The sequence below is a fragment of the Macaca thibetana genome, chromosome 20, assembly GCF_024542745.1.
Source record: "Macaca thibetana thibetana isolate TM-01 chromosome 20, ASM2454274v1, whole genome shotgun sequence".
NCBI classification, from domain to species: domain Eukaryota; kingdom Metazoa; phylum Chordata; class Mammalia; order Primates; family Cercopithecidae; genus Macaca; species Macaca thibetana.
In genome coordinates this window covers 51,306,994-51,319,590 of record NC_065597.1, presented here as the reverse complement: position 1 = coordinate 51,319,590, position 12,597 = coordinate 51,306,994, and the positions used below count along the sequence as shown (strand labels likewise).

Below are 12,597 nucleotides of genomic sequence, written 5' to 3'. Positions count from 1 at the left end.
TCAGGTGTGGCCATATGACTTGTTTTGACCAAAGACATGTAGGAAGAAGTGACATGTATCACTCTAAAAGCTGGTGCAGGTTGGGTGCGGTGGCTCATGCCTGTAATCTCAGCACTTTGGGAGGCCGAGGTGGGCAGATCATGAGGTCAAGAGATCAAGACCATCCTGGCCAACATGGCGAAACTCCGTCTCTACTAAAAATACAAAAATTAGCTGAGTGTGGTGGCATGCATGTGTAGTCCTAGCTACTCAGGAGGCTGAGGCAGGAGAATTGCTTGAACCTGGGAGGTGGAGGTTGCAGTGAGCCGAGATGGCTCCACCGCACTGCAGCCTGGCAACAACGTGAGGCTCCGTCTCAAAGGATAAATAAAGAAGTGAGCTAGTGCATTTCTTGCCAAGCATTCCTTTTCCTTGCCTTTGTGGTGGTCATGCAGGTAGAGCTAAACCTGCATCTGTCTGTGTGAAGAAGAGAGATACAGGTCTGGGCTAGGTAAAAGCCTCCATCTTACTGTGAAGTGTATTACAGGAGTTTCAGAAAACATCTCACTGGGGCCAGGGTAGAAGGCCACAGTCCTACTCAGAAAACGTGAGAGAGAATTAAAATCGAGTTTGATGGCAGTCTGAGAAGTCTGCTCTGAGATTTAATCAGGTCCTGATGGAGTAGTCAGATTGAATGGTGCCAACCGGGAGGCAACACAAGTTGTTGCAAGGAAAACAGCCCCATTAGAGCTTCGCATTATACATGTTCTCTGAGCTAGGTAATTGTGGCTGTGTGATTCCTAGCAAGTGACCAAACCTTTCTGAAATTTAATTTCCTCATCTGTTGGAGAAAGGGGCTGAGCCAGAGGCTGCACCATGGCCTGTTATTTGCGCAGTATGTGGGCATCAGCTCAGAACAACCCCTGGGGATTTTCCATTTGTCAAAAGAAGAAAAAGAAATCAGGTCCCAAAGGGATGTTAATATTTTTAGATTGCATGTCTTCCTGCAGTCTTTTTGGTTGACTTAAATGTGGGCTTTAGGGCAGGGCAGCAACCCGAGTGAGCTAAAGAGGCCAGCAGGAGAGAGCTCCTTGGCTGAGAACGCTGGGGGTGACATGGCTCACAGGCACAGCAGGAGGTGAACGGCTCTGTGGAGGCTGTGGCTAAAAGGTCTTAATGGATTGTGCTCTCTCCTGCCTCATGATTACAGGATTCTTCCCTGTCCATCGTGTCTTGGGCCAGTGCTAAAGAATTGCTGAATTTCTGCTGCACCCTCTCGCTCCCCAGGGCAGAGGCGAATCTACTCAGCTAGAAATTGGTTCTGTTGTATCCTTTGCCTCTACTTTGTTCCACAGGGAAGCAGATATTCTGGGATCTTGGCTTTGGAGGCACCGTCAGAACACCTGACTCAATCTCTTTCTGGTGCAGATAGGGAAACAGGCCTAGAGAGGGAAAGGGAATGGGTGAGGTCCTAGAAGCAGAACTGCTGAATTGGCTCCTGGTGTCCTGACGATCAGTTCAAATAAGTGACTCTCAAGGGACGATGATTTTCCTGGCCCCATTCGTTGTCCCAGTTCCAACCTAGGAGCTGGGAGGAAGGTGGGTTCTGGCTTTGAAGCCTTGGACTGAGGTGGGAGGCCTGAGGGTCATACCTTGCCAAGGGAGGTGGAAAGAATGTGATTCAAAAGATGAGTTCAAGTTGTGATCAAGCAGAGAAACCCAAAGAAGTGATCCTAAGCCTCAGGTTCAAAGAATAAGACATAGGCAGAACCTGGGACCTGGGAAAAGGCCATGGCAGAGTGGAGGCGAGGGAGAGGCCTTGTCAGAGTGGCAGGTCCAGGGGTTCAGGATGGCAAATGAGGTGGGGCTGTATTTGGGCTGTTTTTTCCTTCCTCCTTTCTTTCCCTACCATTGTCCCCCTTCTCTCTCTTCTTCCCTCCCCTCCTCTCTCTTTTTCTTCAATATTGATCACAGAGTGTGATAGCTGATTTGCTTACAGAAAATCACCAAGCCAGAAAAGGCAAAACCATTTTCACAAAACATTATCTTTTATGCCTAAGAATGAAATAAAGTAGAGAGGAGAGGGTCCCTTAGCTACCTATACTGGAAAAATAGGCATGGTACGAAAACTTGGGTGAGAAAACCCAAATTAACCACGTCATTCATTAATTCATTGATTGAACAGCATGACTAATAGTTGCCAGTTTCCATCTCTATCCTCCTCTGACCGTGTGAAGCAGGCAGAACACAGAAACCCTTTTAGCCTGATCTGTGAAGATCACGATCATGATACCTCACTGGGATTTTGACAGGATTAAATGGGTTACTCCAGGAAGGTGAACACATTTTAATGTCTTTCAAATGCTCTAGTATTATTATTACCATTATTATTTTATTTTTATTTTTTTGAGACGGAGTTTTGCACTGTCGCCCAGGCTGGATTGCAGTGGCACAATCTTGGCTCGCTGCAACCTCCGCCTCCTGGGTTCAAGCAATTCTTCTACCTCAACCTCCCGAGTAGCTGGGGTTATAGGCGCCTGCTACCACGCCCAGCTAATGCTTTTGTATTTTTAGTAGAGACAGGGTTTCACTATGTTGGCTAGGCTGGTCTGAAACTCCTGACCTCATGATCCGCCCACCTTGGCCTCCCAAAGTGCTGGGATTACAGGCATGAGCCACCGCGCCGGGCCTATTACTATTATTTTTACTTGTGATTGTTTTGATTGTTGTCAGAACCCTGAGTCTGTGCATTAGAAGTTTCTTTATGGTCAAATCAGAGAAACCCAGCCCTGCCCCGAAGAAAGATTAGATAACTGCTCAAGCTTCCTAAGACATGAGAGGACTCAGGAGCCCCAGGAAGCAGGTGCAGTCGTTCGAGCTTGACCTATGTTGTCCTTTTACTGGAGTCTTTGGGATGTCCACAGCTGATAAAGTAGGATGAACAGCAAGGATACATTCATTGAAAGCTTTACCACCAGATTAACTTCAACTCTGCACCAGCTCGTCTTACTCCCTTGCTCCAGGGACTTGCTGGTGGCCACTGAGTTGCTGAAGTACACTGCTGTCTGACTTCCTTGTTTCCTGCTATCCAACAGCTCAACATTTTACAGTCTTCAGATACTCGTCATCTTTTCATTGCCCTCTGCTTGTTTTTCCATAGCAGACATTGCTCATAAATCTTTGCACTGACACTTAGCTGTGACAGGGACTGGGACTGTTTCTCAGCATAGTTCTGCAATCACCCATTCAGGTGGGAGATAGCCAAGGTCATCTGAAATCTGGTATAAAAACTTTTATAATGATTGAGCACCTCATATGTGTTCGGTGTTCTCCCAGACACCATACTGAGGCATAAAGCAGCAATTTCTAGTTTTCTTTGGTCTAGAAATGCCCGCAACATTTCAAGTACCACCCTGCGATTGATTGGCTGGGATTTTGTAATGAACTCCTCAGTCATTAATTACTGATTGGCTGGGGATTCCAATTCCTCTGGCTTCTCACTAACTGGAAGAATTCACTGCTATCCACATATTGAGGTTTTTTACTTTACAGTAAATCTTCAGTATGTTATAAAGATGTTTAGTAAGACAAATGCTGTCTTTGATCTTTGAAGAATCTCACTTATTACAAGTTCCCATCTTCTAAAGGGCTTGTTTATTTCTTCTCTATTACCGGTTTCTGAGCAAATTCATGGCAAAATGCACACACATCCCAACCCTATGGTGATGCAGTGTTTTGAACAGCGTTTGATGTAGAAACTTGTCAAAGTTCTTCTTATCTTTCTTCTTATTTTTTTCCTCAATCTAATTAAATCATTTCCACAGACTACTTTAGCCAGATGCCTCTTTGCCATCTCAAAAAGCACTAATAAATTAGTTGAGCATGACTGTGGAAAATATGTTGTCTTCCTTTAACAGGAGATTGCTCATTATGCAGCATATACTTATTGCTGAATGGCGTGGTCCTGGCTTACAGTGCAGTGTTAGTCATGGCAGAGAATAGCCAGGATTACCAAGTTCCAAGTCTCCACATCTCTTCTTTCTTCAAACTCTCCTTGACCCCCCCAACCATCTTGGCTACACATGAGCACCAGGAACAATTATGATCAGGAGGGGGGTAGATTTAAGAATCCTGGCCAGAAATTGTGGAACTTGGCCTACTTTTGACTTTACTGTTTGTCCAGAATTAATGTAGGACTTTTATTGGAAGTGACGCAAAACCTAACCAAACTAGTCTAAGTGGCTGGGAGTTTCTTAACTCAGGAATATGAAAAGGATAAGTTGTTCCATCTCTAAGTGTAGCTTGACTCAGGGGCTCACATGATGTCATCAGGCTTTTTTTATCAGTTTCTTTTTCTTTATTAATCTCAGGGCTCAGATATCTGTGTTGACTTCATTCTCCGACCAGATAGAATCTCATGATGGCAAGATGGAACCAGCAACTGTATCTTCAAATTCTCCTATTCAAGTTCCATAGGGAAAAGGGAAAAGAAGCTTGCTTTTTTCATTTTTGTTTTTGTTTTCTCCTAGTGGCTCCTATAAAGGTCAAGATTCACCCTAGTTGGACTGATTTAGGTCATGTGCTCATCCTGAAATGAATCATTCTGTGGCCAGGGCGGTGAAATATTCTAGCTAGGCTACATCATGTGTTCCACCATCTGGAGTTGCTGATGGAGTTCTACCTGAAGAATGTAGGCTAAAAATGGAGAAAAAGATGAATGAGCTTTGAGTGGGTGAAGCAGCACATGCCCATTATTCAGCCATTAAATTTCTGTCTCAGGGCTGCATTCCCTAAGTCCAAATTCAAACCCAGTTTCTTCCAACTCAAAGCATTTAGAGAAAGACACTTTGGAATCAGACACAGAGCTGGTTCAACTCTTGGATCCAGTTCTGAGGTGCTGTTTAATGTCTTCTGGGCCTTAGTCTTCTCATCTATAAAATGGGGTAGTCACAACTTAGTCAACAGTGCTTGGCAACATGATTGGGGCACATTAAACTTTAATCAGTGGGAGTCTTGCCTGTTCCTCTCACCTAGATTTCTGCCATGATAACATATTGGGTGCTGTCAATCAGATGAGGACCTACTTTGCCTTACTCATCCATTTTTGATCCCAGGGATGAAACAGTTGTACCTGAACCTTGGCCCAATGCCTGCATCCTTGCCCACCTTCTTCTGTTTTGGAATCATCTTCATTGCCATGCATCATGGACTATTGGTATAGTTTTTTTTTGTTTTTTGTTTTTTGTTGTTGTTTGTTTGTTTTTTGTTTAGATATAATTCATTTATTATAAAAGGGAGGCATGAAAATTATTTACATGATGAAAGATTTCAGAACTTCAGTGGAATGCACAAGCTCATGTTGATTTCAATAGTGATCTATTTTAGTCTACATACTTCTCAAGAATGTCACCATCTCTAAATAAGAAATAATTCCTGTCACCTAGCACCACTTTGGTGCCTGCATCTTCTGGGAGAAGAACTTTATCTCCAACTTTCACTGCATATTCTGGCACCAAAGTTGGAGAAGAACTTTATCACCAACTTTCATGCTAACTGTTTGAATCTCTTCAACCTTCACTTTAGAGCCTGATCCAACAGCTACTTCTGTTGCTTGCAATATTTTTTCATGAGATATTTCTGGAAGCATATGCCTCCTTTGGTTACAGTTTCAACTGCTTTCCTTTTAACCAATACTTGGTCAAAGAGCAGAATGAACTTTCTAAATGCTTGCCCTGCCATGATTCCTGCTGTCGAGGCTCATACTTTGCTCTCATGCTGCTGATGCCAGGACACTCTGGTGTCCTGTGCTGAGCTCATCGCATGAATCTCTCCATACTTCCCAGAGTTCCTGGGAAAGTCTGACTTTCTCTTGTAACCCAGAGCTGGATCTAAGCATTTCTATCATCTCCAACATCTTCCCCAACCCCTTCCACTGGTTGATTTATAGCCTCTGTCTGTTCCCTGTCTGTCCTATCTGTTTTCAGCTAATGAGACCATGCTCAGCCTTGTCATGGATGTGTGATAAGGAGAAAATGAGTCTGGGCACGGTAGTTTACACCTGTAATCCCAGCACTTTGGGAGGCTGAGGTGAGAGAATCACTTGAAGCCAGAAGCTTGAGGCCAGCGTGGGCAACATAGTGAGACCTTGTCTCTACTGAAAAAACAAAACAAAACAAAACAAAACATTAAAAATTAGCTAGGTGTGGTGGTGCACACCTATAGTCCTAGCTACTTGGGAGGTTTGGTGGGAGGAGTGCTTGAGCCCAGGAGTTTGAGGCTGCAGTGAGCTATGTTTGCACTACTGCACTCCAGCCTGGGTGACAGAGGAAGACCCTGTCTCTTAAAAAAATAAAGAAAGAAAATGGGTAGGGGAGATGCTCACAGAACCATATTAAGCTAAGTTGGCAAGCATGTTAAAGGGCATCTGATACAACCTTTCTCTTGTGTGAAACATCCTAGCTGATTGCATGGGCTGGGGACGCAGAGTGTTGTTTGGATGCCAGTCATGAACCTCCAGATGCTACAAAGCCATGGGTAACTAGTAAACTCCAGTAAATTAGGACATTCATGTTGATAATTAACATCCTCTACTCCCTCAGGGAGACAACTAAAACACTGTCAGGATCCACTTTCTCGAGGAAATGGCCTTAAATTAGATCTTAGGGAGTCGATTAAGTTCACGACTAAAATATATAAGAAGCTAGGTAGGTAACATAAACGAGTAAATGGGGCCGTTGTCCACATATGGGGTGTCTGCGTGATGGGGACTATGGTGAGCCAGAGAGCACAGACCCTCTTTAAGAAAGCAGCCATTGTTCATCTCTCTCCAATAGATGTCATATAGGAGGGAATGCCCAGTGTAGCCAAATCTTCCACCCTTGCAAGAGATGATGAAAATCTTTTAAACTAAACTTGGTTTTTAAATGTTAGTTACCTTTAATCCCTATCAAAAAAAGAAAAAGTTTCCAATACTGTCTTAGTGTTTAGCAAGGTGCTTAGGGTAGATGGCAGAACGGAGGCTTGCTAGGTGTGGGGTAGACTACCAGCGAAGTCCCAGAGGGAGGACTGAGCATCGTGCAGAAGCCACAGTGAAGCACGTAGATGTCACGGAAGATTTAGGGACTGGTGGGAAAAACACAGGGTACATAGGACCAGATTCAGGAGAAACTTGAAGTCAGCCAGAGTAGTTCAGATAGCATTTATGGTGGAGGCCAGGACTGGGAAGGCCTGGAAGCAGAGGCAGGAGCTAGAATTGTAGTCTTTTTTTTTTTTTTTTTTTTTTTTTTAGATGGAGTTTCGCTCTGGTTGCCCAGGCTGAAGTGCAATGGCGTGATCTTGGCTCACTGCAACCTCCGCCTCCCAGGTTCAAGTGATTCTCCTGCCTCAGCCTCCCCTGTAGCTGGGATCACAGGCATGCGCCACCACACCGGGCTGATTTTGTATTTTTATTGGAGACGAGATTCCCTATATTCGTCAGGTTGGTCTCGAACTCCCAACCTCAGGTGATCCGCCTGCTGCAGCCTCCCAAAGTGTTGGGATTACAGGCGTGAGCTACCATGCCCAGCAGGACTGTAGTCTTAATTATGTGGCTGTTCATACCATGATCACCAGTAAAGTGAATTTGAGGTTAAGTGAAATACATTACAGATAGTATCTCATTGTGGCTTTGATTTACATTTCTTAATGATCAATGATGTTGAGCTTTTATTCATATGATTCTTCAAAGACCTAAAGGCAGAAATACCATTTGACCCAACAATCCCGTTACTGGGTATATACCCATAGGAACATAAAACATACTATTATAAAGACACATGCATGCATATATTCATTGCAGCACTATTCACAATAGCAAAGACATGGAATCAACCTGAATGCCCATCAATGATAGACTGCATAAAGAAAATGTGGTACATATACACCATAGAATACTATGCAGCCATATAAAAGAATGAGGTCATGTCCTTTGCCAGGACTTGGATGGAGCTACAGGCCATTATCACTAGCAAACTAACACGGGACAGAAAACCAAATACCACATGTTCTCACTCATAAGTGGGAGCTAAATGATGAAAACATATGGGCACATACAGGGGAATGACATACACTGAGGCCTTTCAGAGTCTGGAGGGTGGGAGGAGGGAGAAGATAAGGAAAAATAAGTAATGGGTACTGGGCTTAATAAATGGGTGATGAAATAATCTGTACAACAGACCTGCATGACACATATTTACCTTTGTAACAAACCTGCACTTATACCCCTGAACTCAAAATAAAAGTAAAAAAAAAAAGATAAAAATAAAATGTGGTCCAGTAAGGTTGGACAGTCAGCATAGAGTAAACCACAAAGTAAGAGATAAAGAGGGAGAGGAGGCAAAATGATTCGCATGCATTTCAACATTTATTGAGAATTCTTAGTTTCTAAGCTCTGTACACCAGCCTAGTCACAGGAGATTGAATATAAGTAAGAAATGAATCACACCTTAGACTACTGACAAGCTAGATGGAGAAGTTCAGATAGAGGAAAATTAGAGATCAAGTTCCAAAACCTGCACTGGCTTCTTAGTTGTGATAGAAAAGAGCAAAACAGGACGACAAAATAATTGCACATCACATATACGTTAATAAGACACATGTCTTTCCATTTTTATGACATTATGTTACTCAAAAGAGGTGGACGTGAGATCCATGCAGCTGCCCATTGTATGATATGCCATATCTTTACAATCTCATAGAAAAGAGTGGTCTTCACTATGAACCCTAAAATGCCAGGCACGAGTAAGACAACTCAATAGGAGACTTGCTTTGTAAGTGATTTGCTTAGGACGTGAACACCTGTATGTGGGGTAAAAGCAGAGACGGTTAAGAGTTTTTACAAACAATACAAGGGGTGTGAGCTAATTATTAGATAAAGGAAGTCCTACATGTCTATCATATAAAACTTATTTTTCTTGGCCCAAAATTTTTAAAAAGGAATTTGTAAAGCGGTGGGAGGAACAGTATTCTCTTGCAAGAGAGATGGAACATTTTAATGATGTTCTTGAGAGCAAGACTATTATCACTGCATCATTTTGTACTATCTGTTATTTGAGGAAATGAAACATTCTACATAAGAAATGAACAAAGGCGAAAAGTTTTAATCTGTTCCCGGTTCAGTCCCTTCCTTCTTCTTTCCTTCTCTCCCTCTCTTTCTTTTCTTCCTCTTTCCATCTACTCGTTCTCTGAGCATCTGCAAGAAACTTGGGTGACTTCCAACACAAACCTGTCGCTTACGTAAATGAGACTCACCAACAGCAGCTGCAGTGTTGAGACACTCGAAAGGTTAATTACAGAAAGGCAGTGTGCACTTGCAGAAGAGCAGGTAGAATAAAGTGCTGAATTTCTCCCGCCTAATTGGCACCGCAGAATTCCACACGATTTCCTGCATCTCACTTTAGAATGAGAGCCTCACTCTACATTCTTTCTATGACCAAAGGAAGGAGATCCCTTTGCAGTATGCAATGCTCAGGGACATCTGTTCTGTGGACATCAGTTCTATATATGGAATGAATTCCTGTGGGGTTGTGTAGGCATCAGCAAATTTTATGTAGTAAATAATCATTGGCAGGGTCTGTGCCGTGGAACAGGACTGCAGATACAGATAGAGTCATATGAGGACTCCCAGGAGCTAGATCAGGTAGGAAGGTTCCTTGTAAGTGCATGGGAATTTGAGAGGTAGAGGGGATTAAGCACCATTTTTTAGGCTGCACTGGTTGCCCAGAGGGGTAGTTTGTCCCTCATCATCTCTACTTAACAACATTTCCACGTACCCTCCAAACAAAATGCAATTGAAATAAAAATAAAATATCTAAACATGCTTCCTGTGCAAATATTATTTTCAAAGTCTCCAGCCCTGAGTCCAACAAAATAGCTGCTTCCAACCACCTCCTAGAGAGAAGTTCTGAATCAGCATTGATTTGCTGCCCCTCCTCATTTTGAATGCATCATTCTGAGCACTAAAATAATAGTGTCATCCATTGGTCCCCTTCTCTGCTAGGTCGTGTCCCAAGGGAGATGACTGAAAACAATTTGGAGCCAAAGATATTTGGGCGTAACTTTTCTCTGCCACTAATTGAGTTTGTGACCCTAAGTATGGTATTCCCTCCCCTCCTTCCCAGCCACCCCCGTGCCACCACACTGATTCTGTTTTCTCTTTCTTAACTTGGGAAAATGAAATTGTCCTCCCAGGGTTGATGTTAAATAAAAAGTCAAGAAAAATTGCTGCTGGCACTAACCAATAATTAGGGAAGTTCAGCTTTATTCACATCTCCAGAAAAGAAAACATCCCTGATATGGTTTGGCTGTGTCCCTACCCAAATCTGGAATTGTAGCTCCCGTTATTCCCGGGTGTCATGGGAAGGACCTGGTGGGAGGTAATTGAATCATGAGGGCGGGTCTTTCCCATGCTGTTCTCATGGTAGTGAATCTGATGGTTTTATAAAGGGCACAAAATCTGATGGTTTTTTAAACGGCGGTTCCCCTACACATGGTCTCGCTTGCCTGCCTGCCACCATGCAAGACGTGACTTTGCTCCTTCTTTGCCTTCCACCATGATTGTGAGGCCTTCCAAACTGTGTGGAACTGTGAGTCACAATTGAAGCTCTTTCCTTTATGAATTACCCAGTCTTGGCTATGTCTTCATTAGCAGCATTAGAACAGACTAGTGTAATCCTGGAATAGACTTAAACTGTGCTTCACTTTCAAATATTCAAACTCTGTACAACTTGAATGCACGTACTTTGCATATCTACCTGTATAACCCTTCAGCATGTATTCCAAAGGTGTATTTTCCTCCTCCTCCTAATTCACATTTACTGAGTACTTACTGGGGACAGACATTATTCTAATCAGTCCACACAGATTATTCTAACCCAGTCCCCTGAGGAAGGCATTGCCACATTCAGTGACCCAAAGATGCCATCAGTTGTAGGACACAAAACTATTTTATATTTGACTGTGACATGACATCAATGATGTGGTACACCAAATGTCAGCTATATTAAAAAGTTAAACGTAGATCTTAGGATCAATAAAATAGAATAATATTCTAGCCTCATTTTACAGGTGAGGGTTCTGAGCACCATAGACATCAGGGGACTTCCCCCAATTTACATAACCACTCAGAGTGTGAAAGAAAATGTGAACCTAAGCCATTTGACTTTGAAGTCCACACTTTTAATCACCTCCCTAAACTTCCCCTCTCCATTGAGTAGGTGAATGAACATTTCAGGCAATTTCATCTCCAACCTCAATTATATGCCCTTTGGGGCTCAAGTGGTCGCTTGACTTTTCAGTTTTATTTTTTTATTTTTATTTTTTTTTGAGACTGAGTCTCGCTCTGTCACCCAGGCTGGAGTGCAGTGGCCGGATCTCAGCCCACTGCAAGCTCCGCCTCCCGGGTTTACGCCATTCTCCGGCCTCAGCCTCCCGAGTAGCTGGGACTACAGGCGCCCGCCACCTCGCCCGGCTAGTTTTTTGTATTTCTTAATAGAGACGGGGTTTCACCATGTTAGCCAGGATGGTCTCGATCTCCTGACCTTGTGATCCGCCCGTCTCGGCCTCCCAAAGTGCTGGGATTACAGGCTTGAGCCACCGCGCCCGGCCGACTTTTCAGTTTTAAAGGAAGGGATTGAAATTAAAGAACAAGTACAAAATCCTGAAAATACATCCTTGGAAACTGTATCTAGCATACGAGATGTATTTTGGCCTTTTTTGATATTGTTTTGCTCTCTGGAAGCCAAATGCCTTTTAATATGTAAGTGAATGGTTTCATTTTTGCATTCCAACTTATGTGTATGATTTCAAGGGTGTTTTATATGTAAATGTTGGCATCTTGATACATTGTTTGCAAAAATGACCCCAATTCTCCACTTCTGCCAATATCTACATTCTTTATTTATGTATTTTGTTTGAGACGGGGTGTTACTGTGTCACCCAGGCTGGAGTGCAGTGACTCAGTCACAACTCACTGCAGCCTCAACCTCCTGGGTTCCAGTGATCCTTCTGCTTCAGCCTCCAGGATAGCTGGGACTACAGGCACAGGCCACCATGCCCAGCTAATTTTCGTATTTCTTTGTAGAGACAGAGTTTCTCCATGTTGCCCAGACTGGTCTCAAACTCCTGGGCTCAAGTGATCGAACTGCCTCAGCCTCCCAAAGTGCTGGAATTACAGGCGTGAGCCACTGCACCCAGCCCACATTCTTTAAAATAGGATGTTGCAGCCTATCCCAACAAGAAATGGTATCTGTTTCTATACTTTGCAAATCTGGGCTGGCTGTGTTCCTTGCTTTAGCAAATAGAAGGTGGTGGAAGTGATCACTTACCAGTTCTGAGCCCAGGTACCAAGGGGTCTTCTGAGCCTAGGCACCAAGGGATCTTCTGAGATTTGGCTTTGTTTTGGAACCTTGCTCCTCCATAAAAGCACATCCAGGGTAACCTGCCGGAGGATGAAAGACTACATAGAACAAAGTGAAGTAATCGCGGTTGATGCCTTCTTATAGTGGCCAGCTCCCAGCTGCAGACATCAGAACAAGCCCAGCTGAAATCCTATGAGCATAGCCCAGCTAATATAACCTGTAC

At 43.4% G+C, this 12,597-nt stretch overlaps 1 protein-coding gene across 1 annotated transcript in view; it reads left to right on the top strand.

Moving 5' to 3' along the window:
- HS3ST4 (heparan sulfate-glucosamine 3-sulfotransferase 4) overlaps positions 1 to 12,597 on the top strand; it is a 441,164-nt gene that overhangs the window by 365,525 nt on the left and 63,042 nt on the right. The gene's annotated exons all lie outside the window — the stretch shown is intronic.